At 44.3% G+C, this 25,482-nt stretch overlaps 1 protein-coding gene across 1 annotated transcript in view; it reads left to right on the forward strand.

Annotated features, from left to right (window-relative positions):
- ULK4 (unc-51 like kinase 4) overlaps nt 1-25,482 on the forward strand; it is a 259,528-nt gene that overhangs the window by 146,166 nt on the left and 87,880 nt on the right. The gene's annotated exons all lie outside the window — the stretch shown is intronic.

Genomic DNA, 25,482 nt, shown 5'->3' on the forward strand with positions numbered 1-25,482 from the left:
GTTAACATGTAGAGCACGCAGGATGAGAGAGAACCCAGGTCTCCCTTCATACTAGGTTTGTGTTTTTCTCCTCTATCTGAGTGACTGTGAGAGCCATCTCCTGTATAAAACAGTCATCCACTGGTTTACCTTCTCTGGGATGGGGTTGACTATTCCAAAGGATAACAAATGCCCCTCTGCCTCCCTTGATAACAGATACTTGCAATAAGAATTTTTTTCTTCACCAGATACAAACTAAACGTTTGGACAGTTCTGGAACCTTAATTTCAATAATCCTTTAATCTGTTTCTATATTTTATAGTGCTATTAGATTATAGAATCTGAGATACAGGAAATGCTCAATTGTTCTTTGTATATCAAAACAAGTTAGATTTGTATGACAATACAAGTTAGATACAACTGCATAGTTCTTTATTTCAGTTGTTATTAAATACTGTGTCCTTTTTGTTTTCCCCAGGCATTTCATTTCCTTGTCAGGGCCCAAGGAGTCTTACTGATAGAACAGTAACTGTAGAATCACATTAACCACTGAGTATTTTTGTGTATTTCAGAGTGCAAAGCTTTCTTTCCTGAGTCCTTATTAGGGTTATGACTTGTGACATCCAGGTGGGGTGTGGAGGTCTCCCAGAATTACAGCTGATCTCAAGATGTCAGAGATCAGTTCTCTTGGAGACATGGCTGCTTTTGAGGGTGGATTCTATGACATTATACTGCACTGAGGTCCTTCCCCAGGATCCAAACCCTAATTTCAAGGAATTCTCGTAGCCGGAGTTGGCAGCCCTATACATTATCCACTTTAACATCATAACCAAGTTCTGGCTTATCTGGAGAAATGTGGGAAATAGCTTCAGACATGATGTCCAAAGGCACAGTCTGAAATTAGTCAAACCCAGTGCTTACCAGAATACTTGTGAAAAATACGTTAACATTGTGATTCAATTTAGGACTTTTTTAATTATCAAGTTTTCTTTGTCTGTGTAATCCACCTTGAGTCTCAGTGAGAAAGGTGGACTATAAGCAAACAAATAAATAATAATAAAGTATAAGATTAAAATGTTAATGAAAGCTGCCTTCCACTGTTAGAAGAAAATGCATTCTTAATATTTTCACTTTCCTTTTCATGTTAAATAACTCACTACAATGAAAATAGCCTTAAAACAAGTAGTCCCTTTGTTGAATAAAATTTACAGTCCTAGTTAAAAGAAATGTGGTCAAGGCAGGAAAATCAGAAGATAAGGGGAAATGGAGTTGCAAATGATGTCACAAATGGATTACAACTTACACTGAATCATAGGCAGACCAAATTCTAGGTGACAATAAAATAGAAGTAGGATTTGCTTAGAGGCAGAGACACAAAAACAGATTTATTTAGCAGACAGTCGGAAGTATCTTTTAATAGCTCGTTTGCTCTTGCTTAGTAACAGAAAACAATGCCAATTTGGAGTCTGGGCATTATTTAAGTATTCTGAGTTCTAAAGATATTCCTTCTAAAATACACACAGCTGCTTGGTACCAGAGTCACAGCTGCCTAATGCTGCTTTATGATTCGATGAATTAAAAATTGCCAAGAGTATTTGATTATCTATCAGTGTCTCTACCAGAAATTGAGTTTTAACTTTTCCCCCTCTCTGTAAATGCATTGGAAGTCAAGGACATACTGCTTTGTAGCAATCCTACGGTGGGCTGTGTTCACCTCTTAATAACCATTTCACATAGTGGCAGTTTTATTCATATTAGCTGTCCTTCCATCCAAGACTAATGTTATGATAGCTTCAAAGGCTCAAGCTATTATGTGATGACTGTGTTCATCATATGAAAATGTAATTGTCTGAATATTCCTCTATAATTTTTTTAAGATAAAAGGTTGAAGCCAGTGCCTTCTGTTGTCTGAAGAGTTTGTTTCATTCGTGGAAAAGCATTCTTGGATCTAACCTACAAAATGTCAGTGCTGCTTTTTGGAGTAAATTTTATTTTTCTGCATCAGAAAAATTCTGCTTTTTGAACCATAGCTAAATATAAACTTCGTTAGTGCATTCATCTGAGCCTATTGGTATTTTCTGAACAATTAAATGTAAAATAAATGGTCTTCACATAGTTTCATAAGTAATCAGGGCTATAAAATTCTTCAGTCTAATACTTTTTCTCCTTGATCAACCAGTATTAGTCCAGTGGCTGTCCCCCCATAAAGAATTTTGAAAACTATACGTGCTAAATATCAACAAAAACGAAGGCAACATTTTAAACAGTCTTACTTATTTTTTAAATTTCTGATTGTGAAAAACTGGCATAATTTGCTAATATGACTGGTATGGGAAGATGAAGGAATATAGTCTGTTAACAATACCATAATACTGTGAAGCAATATAGTCAGAAACTACTGCAGAAGAAAATATAACTGTTGTCATTTCACCAATATCTGGTGCATCTTGGACATTTAAATTGAAAACCAAATTCCAGAATATCATTTAAATGGACATAACCAGCAAACGGTTTCCTAAAAACGATGAACTAGCACCTTATACTCTCTATTGTTTTAAATATTGTCATGGCAACTTCCGGATGAAGTAGTTGTTCCTGAGCTATAAATAACCAGAGAAGACCTTAATGATATTGTCAAATGAGTGCTTACAGCAAGCATTAGATCCAGGACTATATTAAGAGAAAACAATAGGCATTTAGTGCGTGGACAGTTATTAAAAAGAGGATCAAATCTGCAATAAAACTTTGTCAAAGATACTTAATAACTCATTTATACCTCATGAGAGAAAGATAATACTAGTCAACCTTCACGGGTGAGGTGCTCTGTTCATCTTGTAGTCCACTGCTTTGACTTTTAGTCAAATGTCAAGAGATTAATTAGATTTCAAATGTCTTTGTGCCTGTCTTATTGTTAAAGTCTGTTAAATCTTACCTCTTTTAAGTGACTCCTCTGAGAGCAGCAATCCAGCAGTAATGATTTTAATCAAAAAAGGTCATGTGTCAGCCTTTTATATTTTTAATATATAATGGGCAGTTTCCAAAAGGTTCTGATATCTTGATAAGCCCCCAAAGGAGTACAATATACCTAAACTCTTGCAGGATCATTTCTGTACTTATAAGAAAGTGTACTAGAAGTCCACCCCCCTCTCCAAGCCAAGCTTGTTTTCTGTTACCTCTTAACCAATTCCTGCATTACTTTGGCATTATAGAACAGCTATTTGAGCCCTCACGATTTCCCTTTGCTTTCCATTTCCTTCCCTTAATTTCCTTTAATTGCAGCATTACCTTCAAAACATACAAATTAGTTTCAGGCACTGTGCAGTGATGTATATTTGGGTCCCCCAGTACCAATTTGGGTACGGGTTTTTCTGGAATTATTTGGATCCATTGTTTCATATGGGGGACTTGGGAGTGAGCTGGAGTGGCTATATTTCAGAGGAGCTAGTTCTGCCTGTCTACTTAAAGCCCTTATAATTTTCAGGAGACTAGGACCAAAGGGTACAATTCTGTGGGTCTCTGAGCAAAGTTCCCCCAGTCAACTTACTTGCAGGGGGTGTAGCCTGGAAAAGATCCCCACCCCCACAAAGGAGGGAAGGAAGAAGGAGCCAACCGGACCCACAGCTCTGTCGGTCCCTACTTCTGATTTCTACCTGCCCTGGGATGGGTGAGACTTATGCTAACCAGGAGCCACTTTCTTGTTGTCTGGGACACCCGTTAAAAGAAAGAAAACAGGCCTGGAATCCTTAAAATACCTACCTATTAAAAGGGAGAAAATAGGTCTATAATCTTTAGAATGCCAGTCCCAAATATTCCTGGAAATATATGAGATCAAGGTACTGCTCTGGACACCTGAATATACCCCAAAATACCACTAAAGTATTTTGCAGATATATATTGAGATCAGATATATCTGAGTGCACATTCCTAGTTAGGGATCCATGTAGAAAAAAATAATTTAAATTTCTGGAAAAGTTATATTTATTTTATCTTAGACCAGGTGATTGTAAAGATGTCTTACCAAGTTCTTACTAAAAAAAATTAATAATGGATATGAAAGTAGCTTTTGTCCTGTAGCAGTACCTCCACCAATAAGATTTCCAGAATCACTCTTGGTGAGATTAAGATTTCCAGTCTTGGTGAGATTGAGATAAGTGATATCCAGGGTGCAACAATGTTATGGCAATTTTTGAATTTCTTCAAAAAGAAGAAACACCCTGACCCATCAAATGGCTGACCTCAGTTGTATCTTGCAGTATAAGAAAAAGGTGTGTGAGATTCCTATTGCTGAATCTTCCCATTGAGCACAGCTTTCCCAAATGAAGTCTGGATTGCATTCTCATAGGTTTGATATGCCTGATGTTTGAACCCTTGGCCTCAATATCAAGAAAGTCCTCAGTACTTTTCTATATTTTGAAAGATAACAAATACCATGGTTGTTGTGGGTTTTCCGGGCTGTATTGCCGTGGTCTTGGCATTGTAGTTCCTGACGTTTCGCCAGCAGCTGTGGCTGGCATCTTCAGAGGTGTAGCACCAAAAGACAGAGATCTCTCAGTGTCACTGAGAGATCTCTGTCTTTTGGTGCTACACCTCTGATGATGCCAGCCACAGCTGCTGGTGAAACGTCAGGAACTACAATGCCAAGACCACGGCAATACAGCCCGGAAAACCCACAACAACCATCGTTCTCCGGCCGTGAAAGCCTTCGACAATACATAACAAATACCCTCTTACCACCATGGGAGGAAAGTTTTTTTCCGGATCCTAACTTCCTATTCTCAAGGGAGGGAGGGGAACATTCAGCGTAGATTGGCTTTTTATTGTTCTGAAAAGAGAGTCTGATTCTTCTAGATGATAAGCATTATGTGGGGAAGTAGATAGAAACACCTAGAATTAGTTCTCACATTTTTTTATTTGAATTGTTTCTTCCGCTGGTATTGTTAAAGTGCCGATTTGTATTGGTGAGTTTTTGAGAGGGGGCCACTTGCCTCTAATGGTTAATTTCTACCTATCTGGTCCTCTTTATCTAGTAAAAGCTCCAATATTTGGAATCACAAGGGAAGGGTTTGAGAGCCACTATCTGGTCCCCAACCCCAAGCCACCTTTCGAAAGCAGTTTTGGACTTAGAAGAATATCAGACTCTCTATAGATTGATGAGTATCACTGACTATAAGAAAAGGATTGGTCTCTTTTCTATTTGATGGAAATTTTCTATCCATTTTTGCTTAAGCCATATGTTCGTAAAGCAGTTCCAAGAAATAGTTGATTTGACGGAGTTGTATGACCACTAATCGTCAGGTATCCCATAAATTGAGATTTATGAGAGAGCTTCAGACCAGTAGTTCAGTGAAAGATCTCAAGGCTGCTAAGGGTGCTTATAAGTGAATTGTGAAGGAAAAGAAAGCTGCTGCCAGAATGAGGTCCTTACAGAAGCTATTCAAAACTGCTTGGTATAATGAGTCCTCCTAGATTCTGGTCAATTGTCTCCTCTTTGTTAAAAACCAGATACAGTTTTTCTCATGTTATTATTGCTCAGACTTGGGTATTGCATTTTTCATCATTGTATTCTGAGTTGGAAAACAGTATCAATTTAGATGTCTCATTGTCTCTTGATCTCCCAGAATGGCAACCAGTCTTATGTTCAGAGATAATGAACCATATTTAAGGACTTCATGCTTGAAAGGCCGCATGCCCTGTTGGTATTCCAGCAGAATTTATTATTAATAACATGGACTGGAGAGTGCTGCTCTTAGCTAATTTTTTTACTAGAGTGAATTCTGTGGATGTGATTCCCCCTCAAAGACATTTAGTTTAACTGTCCTGCTCCATAAATCTGGAGACAGACAACCATAAGAACTATAGACCAATTAGTTTGTTGTCAGTCATAGGCAAGATCTATCCAGCATTTCTGTTGAGCAGACTTCAGTGTTGGATGGCCAATTCTAAAATCATTGGCCCAGAACAGGTGGGATTTCGTAAGGGATATAGTTCGCTCATCATTGTCATGTTATCCCACCTGATTAGTGTGCATTTAACTTCATATCTACTGATTCTACTACCCAAGTACAGTATAATAGTGAGGGTCACTCAAGTGCCCCCTTTCCCATTGTCAACTAGAGGATTCCCTAGCTGCATTTCATCACCAGTCCTTCATTATGAATTTGGCCTTAGTATAGAAGCCTGTGCCAGGGTACAAGCCTTTAATTTTTGGTTTCATCTATTTTTGAGGCCCCTGAGGGCAAGGCTTACCAAACTACCCTCAGGGATTCTTATAAGGCTCCCTAGCTCCAGCTATTTGAACAGAAGTTCATTGTCGGTCTTCCTGTACAGTCCCACATGGGACTGTGCATGTGCAGGCCTGCCGAGATTGGAGGGTTTTTTTTTAGCTCAATTACCACTAGGGAGCACCCCTCACTTCCATTGTGCATGCGTGGCTGTTTTCCCGCTGAAATGGCCCCAATGGGAGGCGAGGCACCCCCTTCTACCCTCAGTTCGTCTTTTGCCGCCGTGGTGTGAGGTCTGCTCTTGGTTTGTCTTGAATATCATTGTATTTGGCTAGCATTCCTTCTCTTGCTGACTCTGTAAGTAAGGGGAGAAATGTCGGAGAAAGCGTTGTTCAAATGCTGTGAGAAATGCCATGCAAAAATGACCAAAACGGATGGTCACTCTCTTTGCCTGCTATGCCTTGGGGAGGGTCACAACACCCAGGCATGTAAACACTACCAGAGCTTTACAGCAAAAGACCGTGCAGAGAGATCCAACAGGCTTAAAGGGGTGCTCTGGTTCAAGGTGATGACTGACCAGGCCAGCGTTGAAGGCAGGAAAATCGGCACCAGTGAACATGACTCCATCGGATCCGAAATCACTGACCCCAAGGCTGACGTTGAATCCGAGACCGGGCCCATTGGGGTAAAAAAAACCCTCAAAGCCAGCCACCCTCACCCCCCCCGGACCATCTGGTGCGGTGGAACCCGCTCGGAGCCAGAGGACACCCTAAAACTAAGGCTCTCCTACTCGATCAGATCCAACTGCAAAAACACGCAAATCACAGTCTAATGAAGCAAGCAGGCCCTTGGATCTGACCACTGAGGATTCAGCACCGGAGACACTGACTTCAGGCGATGAACCACCCAGGAAGCAGTGAAAAAAAGACAAAACACTGTTCAACCAGAGACTCATCAGGCCAATCCTCGGTTGAGCATCCCCAGGAGAAGGATGTTATTTGGGTAGAACATCCTAGAACCCCGTCATTAAGAATTCGATCCTCATCATGCAGCTTGAGATCGAGATCAGTGAGATCACCCATGGAAGAGGGAGAGCTTCCTAGAAAGGGTCACTCCTCCAGTCACTCCCTGAGGAGGGACCGTCACCATAGGAGAGACTAATGGTATCTAAATGATACACCTGAATATGAGGCAGAGTTGGGGAAGATCTATTACACTGATGTTCTCCCCAGGAAATCTCCCCAGTCATCAGTTATTTTACAGCTCAAGGATGGCATACCAACTATCGGAACCAGAGGATAGAGGAGAATTCTATTCGGTGAGGCGTACTCCAACTCCACTATCGGATCTGTCTCCAGAGATACAGGAGACACATCACCCATAGATGATTTTCACTCATAAATGGAGCAGTTGATCTGGATGGTGAAGGTCCTGGAGATAGACATATCTTCAGCAGAACCAAAACTGAAGGACAAAATGCTCCAATATTTATACTCCCGGCCAACATCTAATATTGTCTTCCCCGTCATAGAAGGATTTGTGGCTATGATGACACCTTTGTTCCTGAAGTCAGCATTGGCTACAGCAACGACAAAAAAAAGCGGAGAGTCTTTACAAGACAAAAGACTACTCTTGCCCCTTCCTGTCCATGCACCCTCCCCCATCATCATTAGTGATGAAGGAACTTCAATCCAAACAGAGACAAGGGACCTACTTGACCCCGTTGGTGTCATAGTACAGCCTGAGCTTGACGAGTCCTCTGAGGAGGAGGAACTGGAACAGCAGACGCTTGCTGACAGCCTTGCTCCTCCTGAGGAGGAGCAGCCTGTCTCCCAGCAGCCGACCACAGCTGAACAGTCAGAGGCTGAATCCCAGCCAGAAGCTCCCCTTCCCCACCCAGAGCCACCGGCCCAGATGCAGCCAGCTTCCTTATCCCCTCCACCATCTCCAGACTATCGAGAGCAACGTCGGCGTAGCAGGGACAGAAGAGACTTACAGACCCGACGTCAATCTGCATGCCTCCGGGCTCTGAACAGGCCAGCCTTCTCAGAGGAAGGAGGGGCTTCAGAGGAGGAGACTTGAAGCAGCTGTGCGAGCTGACCGAATGCCCTTAGAGTATAAAAGCCAGAGGGAGGGCTCCCTTCAGCGTGGCTTCAACGAGTTCTCTAAGCTGCTACTGTACTGCCTGTGTTTGCTCCTTGGAACTGTCTCTCTGACCTCCGACCCGGCCTGTCCTCGACTACTCCCTTGATTTACGGACTTTGCACATTCCTCGCCTTGCCAGCTGGACCTTGTTACCTGTCAGCAGCACTCTGCAGACTCAGCAACCTCTGGAAGCAGGACAGTTGGATAAAGAGGGGGGAAGCTGGACTCCTTGGGACGGAAAGTGTATTAATGTTCAGCCCTGAACATAAAAATTGCCAATTATATGGCCATGATGAGCGCACATTAGCTGTGCCTATGAAATAAGATATCTGCTTTTGCAGACAAATTACCTGACGACCAGAGGCCATTGATGAAAGTGCTACAAGAGGAAGCGATCTGGCTATCCTGGCATCAAATAAACGCGGGCCGCAACATGGCAGATACTTCTATCAGAACGATGTCATTAGCCATCGTCTTAAGACGGCAGGCTTAGCTGAGAGCTACAGCCCTGCCGACGGAAACTCGTGCCAAGGTGGAAGACCTCCCATTTGAGGGAAAGACACTGTTTTCAGAGAAAACAGATGAATACTTATCTCAAAAGTGCAAGGATAGGCTGCTGGTGAGGTCTTATAGGGTGTTGCCAGCGACACAATAGAGTGCAAGGTCCCAGTAACGTCAACAGGCCTCTTACAAGGATCAGTCATATCGGTACCACCCATATCAAAGCTATGCTTTCCTTGCCTATAGATAGCAACAGAGCACGCAGTGCAACTTCCCTAAAAGACAGCAAGGCCAAAGGCAAAGAAGCGTAGTAAAGTAGTAAAGAACAGCCTCATGTTCAGAAGCAATTCTGACTGCTTCAGGGGCCGGATCCCATTTTTGGGGAATGGCTCCGTAGTTTTATTTCAGTCTGGCATACTATCACTTCAGATAGTTGGGTGTTAAAGATTGTGTTACTGGGTTATAAAACTGAGTTTGAAAGTTATCCATGCTTAATGATGCCTACTTTCTCTGACTCTTTAGTGTGTCAGGAATTGGGGGAAGAACTCCAAAGTCTGATTGATAAGGGAGCAGTACAGGAACTGCCAGAGGGAGAGTCGAAGATTGGCTTTTACTCTATATTCTTCTTGATAGACAAGAAGGATGGCGGACGCAGACCCATTCTAGATCTTCGAGAGTTGAACAAATCAGTAGCCACCCGTAAGTTCTGGATGACCACCCTAAGTACAGTCATAACTTTGTTACCCCCAGACAGTTGGTTCGCGGTCCTGGATTTAAAGGATACGTATTTTCACATATCTATCCACAAGAACCATAGAAAGTTCCTTAGGTTCACTTACAACAAAAAGATATATCAATATAAAGTGCTACCATTCGGTTTGTCCACAGCACCTGAGAGTATTTACCAAGGTTGTAGCAGTAGCTATTACCTTAGGACGCTTGGCTGCTGTATTTATTCATACCTAGATGACTAGCTAATCCCCGGTTGCTCAGAGAAGGATGTTATAAAACAGGTACAACTTAGCTTGCGAACCTGTTTGGAATTGGGTTTATTTGTGAATCAAAAGAAGTCAAGTTGGTACCAACTAAGAGAATACAATTCATAGGTGCAGTGTTGGATGGCAGTGTAAATAAGGCCTTCCTACCAGAGGATAGAAGGAGAAAAATAGTGGGACTGATTGAACAGTTTAAACATCATCGCTTTCAATCAGCCCAGAGGATACAAACCCTGTTGGGGTTCATGGTGACAACCACATCAGTGATAAACCTTGCTAGACTACAGATGAGGGAACTGCAGCTGTGGTTCCTGTCGACCTTTCATAACAATAGGGACTCCTAGGAAAGGAAATTCCTGGAGGGTGTTAAGATTGCTAGACTGGTGGTTAGTATGTACCCATTTGTTGTTGGGGATGCGTTTTGGCTATATGTCCACAGAGTGGTCAATCACCACAGATGCCTCGAATACAGGCTGGGGGGCAGTGTGTGGTGAACTCCAAGCACAGGGCCTGTGGGATGAACGAAACAGAGAGTCTCACATTAATCTATTAGAGTTGAAAGCAATCCACAATGCCTTGACATCTTTCTCAGATGTGCTAAAAGGAAAGCCAGTTCTAGTTCTAACAGACAATTCCACAGCGATGTTTTACATCCAAAAACAAGGGGGCACAACATCAAGGAGTCTGTGCAGAGAGGCAATGCAGATATGGTGTTGGGCTGTAGACAACTCAGTACGGTTGAGTGCTGTTCACATTCCAGGGGTGGACAATACGGTGGTGGACCACCTGAGCAGAATGGAAAGCAATCCCCATGAATGGTCTGTAAAAGACGGGTATCTGAACATGGTGTTTCACAGATGGGGCTTCCCAGATCTAGATTTGTTTGCTACCAGGGACAATCGAAAAGCGGACCTCTTTTGTTCTCAGGGAGGCCAAGGTTGAGGGTCTCTCGGATATGCTTTTGAGTTATCCTGGTCAGGCAGGTTCCACTACGCATTCCTGCTGATTGCACTCCTGGCCAGGGTTATCAGCAAGATACAAGCCGAGGGCATGAAAGGGATTCTGATAGCCCCTTACTGGCTGTGACAACCGTGGTTTCACAGCCTCAAGAAGCTGGCGACCAAGACTTATCACTTCCCCAAAGAACCCAACCTGTTTCAGTAGAGAGGGGTTTTCACGATGTGGAGAGACTACAACTGACAGCCTGGCTGGTTCTAGGGTAGGACAACTGTTGGACAAATATTACTAAATGCCAGAAGACTGTCTACGAGGCAGTCTTACGGGAAAAAATGGGGGAGGTTTAGTTTGTGGGCAGAGAGTAAAGGTCTAGAAGTGATGGACTGCTCACTATCAGATGTCCTTGATTTTTTATTGGAACTGAAGCAGACGGGCTTATCAGATTCGTCAGTTAAGGTGTACCTGGCAGCCATATCAGCTTTTCATGCCCCAGTGGACAGTAAAACATTTTTTTCCCATTTCACTTCAGAGTTGTTCTTGGACTAAATAACATATGTCCCCCACCCCCCGTTCAGAGGGTTGTGCTTCAATGGTCACTGCAATTAGTTTTTGGCAAAGTTAATGTCAAAACCATTCGAGCCATTAGCATCATGTCATCTCAGGTTTTTGACCATGGAAGTAGCCACGCTGTTAGCCATCACCTCCACCAGTTGGGTGAGATGGCGGCACTGAGTGTGGAAACCCCATTCCTAAAGATACATCCAGAGAAGGTAGCCCTGAAGACAAAATTAGATTTCTTGCCAAAGGTGGTTTCAAAGTTTCATACTTCTCAGGAAATAATACTACCTGTGTTCTTCTGCAAGCAATCAGATGAGAAAGAGAGAAGTTTGCATACTCTAGATGTTAGAAGGGCGATACTGTTCTATTTGGATCACACTAAGGAGTTCACTCCCATCCTACAGTTACCATCAGTTACCATGCTCAGTTCAAGGTATTAATTATTACATACAAAGTTCATGGCTTTGGTCCGGCATACCTACGGGACCGTCTCCCTCCCTATGTTCCTCCACGGCAGCTTTGCTCATCTGAACAGGGTCTCCTGCAGGTGCCAGGCTGCACAGAGGTGAAGTCAGCAGCAGCCCGTACAGGGGCTTTCTCTGTGGTGGCCCCTATCCTGTGGAATGGCCTGCCTGAAGAAGTCAGAAGAGCCCCCGCTCTCCTGGCTTTTTGTAAACTATGCAAAACCGAACTTTTTACTCAAATGGGAGGGTTGTATTGTAGGGAAGATGCTTCGCCAATGAGTTAGGGACCATAGACTTCATCACTATATGGCCTTAAATATTATCTACTGCTTTAAATATGTATTCCTATATACTACTAGTGCTCCATGTTGTCTAATGTTAGTCCTAGAATTGATTAATTTCTGCTTCAGTGTTTTTTCTACTCTGTATTGGATTCTTGCTAATACTATGTCTTTTAAATTTGTATCTGTTTCCCCTTTGGTATTGTTTATGAAATATCCTTGATACTGTATTGAAATGTACTTGAACTGATTGTACTAATCTCATACGGTGTAATCCACCTTGAGTCTCAGTGAGAAACGTGGACTATAAATGACATAAATAAATAAATAAATATTCCCAGTTGTTCATGTGTTTTGCTGGACACAACAAAAGGAAAAAAGCTAGTGCACAGACTATAGCACAGTGGATGGTGCAAGCCATTAGACTCTGTTATAAGACAGCTAACGTACCTTGCCCTCTAGACATGCATGTTCATCGAAGTTTTCTGTGCAGGCACACATACCCTTCCTCCTTCCCCGCTACAGCGAAAGAGGACTGAGGGTAGAAGGGGGTGCTCCGCCTCCCATAGGGGCTGTTTCAGCGGAAAAACGGCCACTCATGTGCAATGGAAGGCAGGGGTGCCCCCTAGTGGCAATTGAGCTTTAAAAACCTCCAATCTCGGCAGGCCTGTGTGTGCAGTCCTGTGTGTGCCTGCATGGAAGACCTCAATGAACAACAGTTACAGTTAAGTGCAACACTGTTTTTATATCTTATAAATCTTAATGTGAAGGATCTTTTTTCTTCCTCAGTAAATCAATGCATAAACAAGTGACAAAACTGATTTATGCTAGAGATACGAACTATGCATATTTTGATGCTAGGAAGACATGCTCTATGCTTTCCTTGGGCCTTCTGTCTAAGAGTAAACTCTCTTCTTATTTAGAATCCTCGGTTATCCCAAAGTTATGTAGGACCTTTATGCAAGCACAATTAAATTGACCCCTTTCAGTGGTATTGTTGGATCCATCTGCTTAGGATCCCGTTTTCAGATTGTTTATGTCCCTGACCCCTCCAGTTAGTGGACTCTCTTGTACATATTCTCTTGCAATGCCCTTATGTGCTCCAGTTTAGGCTAAAATTGATTATGCCTTGTTTTGTTAAATGAAATGTTTCCTTTAGCGACATCAAAGCGACTGATTCAGTTCTTCTTAGAGAATTCTGACTCCAAACGCACTTATTTTGTTGCTTGATTTCTAGAGGCTGCAGAGAAATGTCGAAGGGAGGTGTTTTTAGATATGGGTTCTCTGTGTTTTTTTAAGCCTTGCTGTTCAAGACCTAGGTCCAAGAACGGGGGGAAGGGGAGGTGCAGTATGGGTTCTTGTTTTCAGATGTGTGAAATTTATAATTAGCTTTTTGCTTCATTACATTTCAACTCTGAGGTGAAACCCATACTATGGGGGTCAGTCATCAGCTGGCCGTGCTTCCTGAATGAGATTGGTTGTGCTGAAATATAATTAATGTTGTCCTGCTTACCTTGAGAACAGAAAATTATGGTTAAAAATTCCTCTGTGAATGTTTATGTTTGCCCATGGTCTCAGTCATGATGATTAAGTCCCATGGGCATGACCAGTATTGCTTCTATATGCCATGTTCTGTGCGACAGCGGCCGAGGGCAGAACAGTCCACTTCACGGCAGACCTGTGGAGCAGCTACAATCACGGGTACCTGGCCATTACCGCCCACTGGTGGCAACCACAGGAACTCCGCCCCCCCAGGACAAGATCTGGCTGCCAGAAAAAGTCCTCCAAACTGAGCCTGGGATACAGGGCGGTTCTCCTTCAGGCCCGGGGGATGGACGAGGTCCACACCGGCAAGAACATCGCCACCACCGTCAAGGCGGCTCTGAGGGAGTGGACGTCCGGGGTGGAAGGGTTTGTCCGTGGCTACATGGTCACGGATGCGGGAGCCAACATGTTGGCAGCCCTGAGAGAGGCATCCCTCCCAGGCCTGGTGTGCATGGCTTACAAGCTGCACCTCATCATGCGGGACGTGCTCGGGCTGGGAAGCAAGCCGAGGGACAGCTGGGACGCGGGAACCTTGCGGACGCACAGTCTGCTGGACAGCTGCCGGTGCATTGCTTCCCTCTTCTCCCGCAGCATCAACTCGTCCCGAGAGCTCTTCCACAGGCAGGGGGAGGATGGGGACCCCGAGCACCAGCTCTTCCAGGACCTGCCCACGCGCTGGAACTCCACCTACGACATGATCTGTCGTCTGGTGGAGCAAAGGCGCGTGGTGCAAGACATCCTGTCGTCCTCGGATGTGCTGAGTAGGGGAGAGGAGTTGGGCCTCAGTGCCATGGACTGGAGAGCCCTTCACCAGATGTCCCGCATCCTCAAGCCCTTCAAAGATGCCACGGAGCTCCTGTGCTCCTACCAGGCCAGCCTCGGTCAGGTCCTCACCCTGATCCACGCCCTTGACCAGTTTCTGGACAAGGAGCTCTAGCAAGGGCAAGAGGTGCTGCTCCCCAGGGTCCAGGAATTTGTCTGCAGGATCAAGGCCTGCATCGCCGAATGCCTGCACCCTCTCCGCCACAAGGCCCCCTACCAACTTGCCTCTCTCTGTGACCCCCGCATCAAGGGCAACATCTCCTTTCAGGCGGGGTAGCTGCAGCAACGGAAGAAGGAGCTCCGCAGAGTGGTGCTCCGTTTCCAGAGACAGAGGGCAGGAGGGAAGGAACTGGGCAGCGGCGAGGAGCAGGCGGTGGAGGAGGAGGAGGGTGAGGGCAAGGGGCAGGCGGTGGGAAGACAGCCAGGCCAGGGAACAGCCACCCCGACGGACACCTTTGGTCTGTGGGCCTCGGCGGTGGGTGGAGTGGTTGGCCGCAGCATGGCGGGCGGGTCCCTCCCAGTGGAGGACTCGGCGGGGGCCATGGTGCGCGAGTACCTTTCGGAGTCCACCGAGCCCCACCATAACAACCTGTTGGAGTATTGGGCAAGGAAATCGGACCGCTGGCCAGACCTGTCCATCGTCGCCACCAACATCCTTTCCTGCCCTCCCACCAGCGTGCAGAGTGAGCGGGTGTTCTCCCACATGGGAGACCTCCTCCATCCCCACCGTGCACGTCTCAACCTGGACCTAGTGGACATGCTGACGTTCATCAAGGTGAACCTCAACCTACTGGGCCACCCTCCCATCGACCTGGACCTCCCCGGGCTCACCTCTGACTCTGAGCCACCCTAGCCTTGTGGTGCTATGAGACACTGTTGCTGTTTTAGGATAGCAACAATGATACCTCGGTAGTCTTCAGGTTTCTCTTTCTTCTTCCTGTTTTGGGATCATGTGACTGGAAAAAACAGCAATTTAAAATCTGATATAAGAATATCTCACGCAGTGTTTCCTTTGCCTATTGTCAAAGTAACCCGTTTCCGGTTATTATTTCCTAGACATACATTTGCATAAGCCTTCTGCTCAGTATTCCTTCTGCATTCATCACTGGCTGATTTCTGGTCATAGTGGCTGGCCCAGCTTGTCCACAGCGGGCTCGAGTCTGCCTCGGTTCTCGAGGGGGCTTCCATGGATGTTGTGCTGACCCTTTGTCCTCCTCTCCAAGACTAGTTCCTGTTCCGTCCTCTCTCCCTCTCTGGATCTGCACAGATGGCTCCAACGTGGTCCCCCAAGTTGCAACCACTCATGTCCTTCCCTACCTGTCCTTTCTGCGAAGGATGGTTGCTGCGGTGCTGCCCGCTGATGCGGCTGCTGGCCACGAGGAGCAGCCGTGCTGCTGCTGCTGGTGTGTGTACGGCAGGGACCCCCCCCCTTCGCATGCTTCCCCTGCTGTCCCTTCTGGACATGGACCATTTGGGAGAGGGCTAGCCAGTCCGTGGAGCTGATGCTGAGTTCTTCGCCCTCCTGCAAAATGGGCACAGAGGACATGATATCTTGCACCACATTTCTTTGCTCAAACAGACAAGCTATCATTACTTCAGTGGAGTTCCAATAGGTGGGCATGTCTTCGAAAAGCTGGTGCTCAGGATGCTCCTCCTCCCCCTGCCTTTCATGTGTCTGGCAGGAAGAATGAATGCTGCAGAGAAAGTAGGCAGCCAGACGCTGACAGCGGTCCAACAAGGCATGCATTTCCATGTTCCCTGGTCCCAGGTGCCCTTGATGATCCTAACCAGCATTCCTCATGACCAGGTGCAGCTTGTGAACCAAGCAGACAATGCCCTGAAGGGGTGCATCATTCAGGGTTCTAGGGGACCTTCCCCCAGCCCCCCCCCATGGTGACATGTCATGTGCCAATCACATCCCTCTTCCGGCCAGGCAGGAAGGTGGGTGCTGCCGGCGAACGCCACAGACTGGTTCTCAGTGGGAGCCTCAGCTGAGGACACACAGATGCTTGGGGACCTTCCTCCTCCCCCTGCTCCCCCTCTTGATGACACGTCATGTCCCAACAATCCTTTTGGGTGAGGCAGGAAGGTGGGTGCTGTTGGCCATGACGATGGCTCTTGGTGGGACCCCCGGCTAAGGAAAGGAGGACACTCAGGATCTGTGGGACTTCCCCCCCTCCCTCTCCTCATGACGGCACGTAGTGTCCCTCGTATCCTCCTCATGATGACATGTCTCATCCCTGGCATGCTCCTCCTGACAACAAGCCCCATCCCTCGAACCTTCTAAGTACCTCCTCTTATTGTTTACAAAGTCAAGGAATTACTTCCATTAGAATTTGTATGCTGGCAAAACAGTTTCAAGGCATGACTGTTGTCCCTTCCATCTTTCTCTGGCGAGGCAGGAAGGTGGGTGAGGTCAGCTGCCGTTGTGTGCCGCATAAAGAGGATCCCTTAGCTGGGGACACTCAGCACCTGTGGGACTTCATGGTCCTCCTCCTCCTCCCGACGACACATCCAGTCCCTCCCTGTATCCTCCCAATGGTGACACGCCCTGCCCCTTTCTGGCGAGGCAGGAAGGTGGGTGAGGTCAGCTGCACCTCAGGTGCGGTCCCCCGATAGCGGGGGGAATCAGGCTGCTCACCGGGCAAATGTCAACTCCCCCCCCGTGACAGTACCGGCACACTCCCGCAGGGACAGACCCCCCCGCCCCCTGAGGGGAGGCAGCTCACCACCACCTCCACGGGCCCGCTGGGCCTGGCGGCCGCCATCCTCCTCACCCACCATTCCTTTAGCGCTGGAAACCTCAGGGCGCCCTCCCACGTCGGCCTTCCCGATTCCCGATTCCCGATTCTGTATCGGAAATGGGACTTGATCGGTGAGTTTCGGGTATCTGGGTTTGGCGCCGCCACGGAATCATGATCAGCTAAATCAGGATTATTTTTGGGATCGTGCCCATGTCTAGTTACAACAAGACAAAAAGGTTTCAATAGCAGATTCGTGTACAAGACACGTATCCATCCATCCATCCATAATTACAGCAAGACATTACATACCCAGTTGACGCCCCTTCTACCTTCAAGCTTCCCTTTTAATCTTTGCAATCATTATTTACATTCTATGCTTTCTTATCCACTTAATTCTATTTCTTAATTCGTTTCTAATAATTCTTTCCTTTATATATATTATGCACAAATCACATTTCCAATCACTTACATTTTAGCCAAAATTGTTAATCCCTTAATCATTCCAGGAATAGGAGATAAAAATAGAAAAGTAGAGAATATAAGCAGAAAGATAAATTATTCTTATTATGTATCAATATAGGAAAAAGGAACATTTTTATACCAGTTTTCCCCCATTCTCTCCTCTATTTTAACCCAGCCATCTTCACTTATAAATTGGAATTTTCATAATTGTGAGGTTGGGAAGACCAAATAAGTGTTTGGCTTAAACACTAATTTGTATTCTAGAGAGGGTAGGTCTTTCATCTGTTTTATATCTACATTTATATATTTGAATTTTCATAATAGTAAGACTGGGAAGAACAGGTAAATATTTGGCTTAAGCACTAGATTATATTCTAAAGAAAATAGCTAAAGTCTAGGAAGGATTAAAGAATTCCAAAGACCCAATTATCACACTATCACTAATCCATTAACTATGAATATACAAAATCTAACATGTTACAGAGCACCTAAACTTTCAATAAGTCTGTATTACATATCATTAAGCATAGAGAGGGAGCCTAAATCATAATCTATGTTTCTGCCTCTCAACAAGAAACAAAAAGAGAAGACAAAAAGCTCCTTGGCCCCCCTCTCTCTTATCCCTTAACAGTATAACAGGTTAGAGTGACAGATAGATATAAAAGGTTAAGCCTAAATTATTGGATCACAATCTGGATTTCTCGTTTTTTCTTCTTCCGCCCTGTAAAATGGTACATCAAGTCTTTTTCCCATCTGCATCCCCAAAGACGACTCTTCTTATCTTCTGACCAGTTCTGGAAGGGGTTAGTAAAAATAGTGTTAGGTCTCTGTTTATTCTTCTTCTTTAAAATACGTTGCATTCTTTTCTCCTCATTCAGAAACGGTACACTGGGCTTCTTCTTCATGGGTTTGCTTTGTTGCCCCTCCTCTTTCTTGTTTATGCCTTGTCTTTTTGCAGAGACGTACTGATGTGTTCCTCCATTTTGCAGGCTAAACTTTTCCTCATTCCATTCTAGTTTTCTTTCAGCTAGGTTTGCCCCTTTAGAAATTTCTTCTGCCTTATCTTTTATAGTGTTTTTATCCATTTCCACTCCAGATATCATACCTGCTTTAGTTATTAATTCAGTCATCAATATACTTCTAGGAAAGCCATTTCAAAGTTACTTACAAGTCCAAACTCTCGTCAAAGTGGTAGAAAGCTTCGCTTTTATTTATGTTTTCAAAGGATTTATTGCTTTCCAGCTTTCCTAGCCCACTGCTGAGAGAGTTTTCTTTGCAATCAATCTTCCATGCCTTCCTCCCTCCTCCCAGCCTTTGCCCAGGCAACCACCTTGCAATCAAGCTGGTTAGCCCTTGTAAAGTCATAAAACAATTTTCTTACTTAATGGGAAGTCTTGTAGGGTTGCAATGCTCCATCTTCCAGTTGCCTTTATTTGTCTTATCAGGAATCTGCTTTGTTTTTGCTTCAATTCATTTTCGCTTGTCTGACTTTTGGCTTTTGTAGCTTCGTAGCCATGTTGGCTACTCCCGTGGTCCTTGTTTTTCGAACTGGTGTGGGGGCTTCCCGGGGGTTGCCAGTCCCCTTGAGCTCTTCCACCTTGTTCCAGCCTGCCCCCCCCTCGGGACTTGGGGGCCCGAATTCTCGAGTCCCAAGGAACCAGGAAGCTCACGGCAGAGAGCTCATAACTCAGCTGCCGTGCCTTCACTACTCCATCCCGGAAGTCGGAAGACCTTGTTTTAAAAGTGCACCTAGTGCCATGCCAGAATGCTGCAAACAAATTATCATGCACATTGACTGTTGTGTTTGGGGGACATTTGCCAAAGAGGCACACTGCCTAGTATATGCATTCCAGATTCTGTGGTGGGAAATATTTTGCTACACTTTCCCTCCCCTTCCCCTCATTCCCAGGGTTTTGAACAAGATGGTGTCGGATAAACAAATGCCGTTTTGGTGGCACCTTTTTTTCCCTCATAAGGTCTGGTTCCAAACTGTCGTGAGTATGTCTGGGGCACTCAACAAGTGCTCACCTCTTCTCTCCCAAGGGCCCACCACAGTATCCCCTTGTACCTTACACCTTGCTTGATCTTCCACTAGGGTTATTGGAGGAGATCAAAGATGTAGTTGCTAATGCTAGAAAACTGTCCACAATTAAATCATATAAAGATAATTGGAAAAGATTTGTCTTTTGGTTTTCACTTTGATCACTGAAGCCTCTGCATGTCCCCTGAACCCTGTTCTGGACTACTACCTTCATTTGGCTAACCAAGGATTGTCTCTTAGCTCCATTACAATGGATCTAGCTGCTTTAGCAACATTCCACAGAGGTATAAAAGGATGGTCAGACTTTGTTCAACCCAAAACAATATGCATAGTGTGGATCTTGTTGATGTTTCAATTTGGCTAGCCTATCTATGCAATACAACCCACTGATATGGTGCATCTTTACAAATTGCCACACTATTAAAACTGATCATAAATAAATTAATTACTTATGTCTGATAAAGTACTTGGAGATTGTTATGGGAAATAAGAAAGAACTTGAAATGTTTATGGTCACTAGGAAGTAAAATGAGTGCTACGTTAAAAGATTTCTTGGATCTTGTTTATTTAGTCAATCCAGATTTATTTTTAAATACATATAGATATGAACAGTTGGGTAGTCAACATCCGCACATAAATTCTCTTCTGCATCCTTGCTGTAAGAATATCTGGCCCCTGACTTTTTTCAGAAGTCCAGGAAAATTAATCATAATACTGTTTGTCACAGTGAGTCTTTTGCTGTCTTATTTGTGTATTGAAGGTAGTTCTCTCTTCTCATTTCCATCTCAAGGGAAAACTTAACTCAATTATTGCTTATATTAATTTTCTTCTTCATCCTACAAACTAAAGTGCAGCAAATAGTGTTTATGGACTTTTCCCCTGTCCATATACTGTCAAAGTCCTATATTTCTTGAATACCATGCTCTGCTTGTGACATACAGAGATTTTTGACAATATATTTGTGAAATATTTCTCTTAGTGCTGGAAGAGACACCTGCTATGTTCATTATATATTGAGCAAAAATAAAATAAAATATCCATTTGGTGTCTACAAGCCATTACATTAGTCACTTGTTAAAAGTTATATCAGAAAACAATGTTGTACATGTTTTCATTCCAGTGAAGTTAACCTTGAAAGATACTCAGTATTCTTGGGTACATCAATAAATTGTGTTTAATGCAACATGATGAATAGGTTTCTTCCATGCACTATACAAAAAGGAACCTGCAAAATGTTCATAGAGTAGAAAGATAGAACACATGGAAGGAGAGTTATTTTCCACCTTCCCTTTACCCCCTTTCTCCATCACAGCCCAGGCCATGTGAGGACATGAGCCTATAGGGTTGCTGTCCGCTACATTTTGATGCTCTGAAAGGGCAGTACTGAGCTCTATAGAAGTGGATCAACATTTTAGCAGTCTAAAATGCCAGTTCGGTGTAGTGGTTAAGAGTGCGGGACTCTAATCTGGAGAGCTGGGTTTGATTCCCCACTCCTCCATTTGAAGCCAGCTGGGTGACCTTGGGCGAGTGGCAGTTCTCTGGAGCTCTCTCAGCCCCACCCACTTCACAGGGTGTTTTGTTGTGGGGTTAATAATGACATACTTTGTAAACCACTCTGAGTGGGCACTAAGTTGTCCTGAAGGGTGGTATATAAATCAAATGTTGTTGTTGTTAATACTAATAATATTTTTCTACATGTTTGAAAGTTTCTGCAGTTGGTAGTAATGTACTACTGTACTGTCTCTCCTTTCTTCCTTTCCCTCCATCAGCTGACAGAATATCCACACATGACATATCGATCTACTTTTCAGGGATGTTACTGCATGCTACAAAATTGTACACCAGTGTCAATGAAAAAACAAAGCATGTCATTGGTTGTAGTAGGCAATCAAAATGATTTAATTGTGGTACTTGGGTTACAATTGTTAATAGTGGTACTTGGGACCAGTTAAAGTAGGGCAGTCTTCTTGGAGAAGAGTAAAATCATCAGTTGAGGGGTCTGTGAGGGGTTATGGAGAGTCCACTGCTGGCTGTCCCGAAAAGGGGTACAGTATTCTATCTGTCCACTACTACCGCCCCTTTTTGTATGCTGATGGGCAGGAGTGCAGGACTGCCCTGTCTTGGAATGGTTTTATTGATTGCTGTTTTTATGCTGTGATTATTGTTTTTATGTTGTATTTTAATCAATGTTGTACCTCGCCCTGAGCCCGCTTGTGGAGAGGTTGGGTCAAAAATATAATTAATTAATTAATATGATCTGAGTAAAATAGTCTCAGTTCTGCCTCTTCGCTTTCCTTCCTATGTTTATTTTGATACTCTTTTAAAACTACATTTATTTTTATACTCTTAGAATGTAACAGTGCAGTCCTATGCAAAGTTACCTAAGTGCCAGCCCATTTACTTTAATAGGCGTAGATTGGAATAACTGCATAGGATTGCACAGTTCAAGGATTAATAGTATACAGTTTGCAATGTTGGAATGATTTGTGCTCCCAGGCTGGAGTTTTTTGCATATTGTAATTATGCCATTATAGTCTGTGATTAATACTCAGTGTTCTGTTTTTATCCTAGCCTCATCTGTTTTGTATGCACATCCTCCATTTGTAGCTCACCTAATTCGTTTGGTAAATAACTCTTTAGACAAAGGTGGATGTGGAAAAATGCCATTCTGTTGGTGAATTTAACTTTCTAGGTGCTACAGGAGGGAGGGGCCAGTTCTGGAATGAAATTTGATTGGAGGGAGAGTGAGTCGGTGGAGGGGAGTTAGAAGATGACAGTTGGTGGCTAAGGAGAGAGAGGGATGGCTCTGAGGGGAGTGGTAGGTTTTAGTTAAACCCTAGTAACAAAGTATCATGCCTGCCCTATACAACGTCCAGCTAGGGCATGAGTATAGAGAAGGAGGGAGAGATATTAGGTGTTTTGTTTCCCCCCACCATATGTTGTATATTGTCTTCCGTTCACTGCATACTTGTCTGGGTGGAGTTATGATCGTTAATAAATTTTGTTGATTAATGAAGGAATGAAGACCCTCTGTTCCACATAGACCCCAACCGCTTGGGTCCGCTAGGAGAGGAGAGAGAGAGGTCAAGGAATACCCAGGGGACGTAACCAGAGGGAGGTTAGGAGGCTGTCCCACCTAACCGGAAACCCATACAGAGACAGTGGTGGCAGCAACTACCTGGAGACAGGAAAGTGAGACAGACCCTTCAGGTGCCTGGCTAGGTGAAAAGGGAGGGGTAGGCAGAGCTGGGTCAACCAGTGGAAGGAAAGGCCCTGATTTGCCACAGTGGGCTAGGTATTTTTAAGATGATAAGAGACATGGGCTCATCATGTATCGAAGACTGGGGGCACAAATGGAGGCAGGCTTGCAATGGCAGTGATGTAAAGAAATATCAATTCCAAAACAGTGGCACAATTCATGAATTCTTTAACCAGCTCATTCCCTCCCCCCCCCCCCGCCACTGCCAACAACTCTTGTAGCTTTCCTGACATACGTTCTTTTGCCTGGATTTATTAAAAGCTCAAACTGGGGGGGGGGGGGCATGGTAATGGCTCCAGCAAGATGGACACCTGAAAAGCAGGCTCTGTCTCAACCTAGCCCCAAAACCTCATAAAACAACTTCATAACATTACAAAAAATCCAATATGATGGGCAAACATGATACGAATAACAAGAAACAAAATGCAAAAGTGGCAAGATGTTTAAAAGACTATTTTTCAACAACACAGCTATTGGCAGCATCAGAGGAACTTCACCACTGATGGAAACCTGCAATAACATATTGAAATCAGGAACGCAGCCAACATCGTGGTCTGTAGCAACAATAATAATGATTCCCAAACATGGTAAAAATACCTCAAAAACAGGTTCATATAGACCGATTTCCTTGTTGAACGTGGACTATAACATACGAATTTTGGCAACAACTTTCTTCAAGCAATCAAAGCAATATATGCAAATCCGCTGGCAAAAATAAAAACTAATGGAGTAACCTCAGAAGATATTAAATTATGTAGAGGCACAAGCAGGGCTACCCCTTGTCCCCGATCTTATTTGCAATTGCCTTGGAACCACTTACAGAATCAATTTGATGAAATAACCAAATCCATGGCATAACAATTGACAAAAGACCTACAAATTAAGCTTATTTGTCGATGATATGTTATTGTGAATCATCTTCAAAAATAAAAGAAATAAAAACAGTGTCATGGCCCAGTCTGGGCTCAGTGAGAGCAAGGACTCCTCCTCAGGAGGAGAGGGGCTTTGTGTAGCCAGCCAGGACTCCTCAGGAGAAGAGGAGCTCCATGTAGCCAGCCCTGACTCAGCAGAGGCTGGTAATCAGGATCCACAGCTGCTGGCTAATTGGAGCCTACAGCCAGCAGCTGAAGCAGAGCCATCAGTACTCTCCAGCCCCAGCACCACAGGGGAAGCTCAGCCAGGGACTTCCATAGGGGAAGCTCAGTCAGGGACTGCCAGCACCACAGGGGAAGCCCAGCCAGGGGCTTCCACCCCCCCCCCCAGGTTCGCCCATGCGTAAAGAACGCCGCAGACAAAGGCTGAGGCTGGAACTGCAGGAGAGACGGCGCAGTGCTCGTCTCCTGAGCCGACGCCAGCTGCTGGAGAGCGATGATGAGTAGCATCAGGATGGAGCCCCAGCAGCTGGCTGAAAACCACACCTGACTATAAAAGCCAGTCAGGAGCGACAGCCAGGCGTGGAAGCAACGTGTCTACTGCCTGCAACCTCTCCGTGTTCCGTGGACCTTGCCTGTGCCTGCTTTTGGACCTGACACTATCAGTAACTGACCTTGGACTGTGTCTGACCTTGCTCTTGGACTCTGGACTCACTTCTGGCATTAGCTCGTGCTCTGACCACTGCTTTGACTTGGCTGTTGGCTCCTGAAACTCCCCCTGGACTTGGTGTTGAGGTTTGGACTTGAACCACCCTGCTTGGGCTGGCCCAGCCTGTGACAAACAGATATGTACAGATGGAATAAACAGCAACTGTCCTGGTATGAAAGATACCATCTGATTAAATCATTCATACTCCCAAAATTACTAATTTTTTTTAGAACATTGCCTATATATATATTTCTTCAAGATTGATAAAATGGCATTCCACTTTAAACAGATTTTTATGGCAAAACAAACGTCCAAGGATAGCCTTTGCTACAGTCAAAAAGAAGATGCAGCAAGGAGGTTTTAACTACCCTGACATAGAACTCTACAATGCAGCATTATGGTTATCAAACATCATCCATATTCTACAAGACAAGGGGCAAACAGACTGGATCTTCAGCCACTGCATCATCCTAAAATGATACAAGACTACATCAAAATACAATATTTTTCTTACAACAATACGCAGAATATGGGACAAATAAATAGTCAACTTGAAAAATTCAAGTTAGAAATCAAGCTGCATCAATCTATTGCATGGTTTTTCTATTTTTAGCTAAACGATTTCTCTAGTTATATAAAGCTAAATGATGTGATGAATAGATGTGATGAATAGACTGAAAACAGAGCTAGAACAACTGTTAGACACAGCTGACTTCATTCGCAAAGGTCTAACCTTTAAAATCTATAACATACTTATACAAACAAATAAAACAAAGTATATAACGTTACAGTTAAAATGGCAACAAAACTGCAAAACTATAATGTCAAACAAAGAATGGGAAGAGACTTGGTCATCAAAATTACTTAATTCTCCAGTTATCAGTACAAAACTCGAGTCCAGACTAGAGATGGACACAAACCACAAAA

The sequence above is a fragment of the Eublepharis macularius genome, chromosome 11 (assembly GCF_028583425.1).
Source record: "Eublepharis macularius isolate TG4126 chromosome 11, MPM_Emac_v1.0, whole genome shotgun sequence".
Taxonomy (NCBI): Eukaryota; Metazoa; Chordata; class Lepidosauria; order Squamata; family Eublepharidae; genus Eublepharis; species Eublepharis macularius.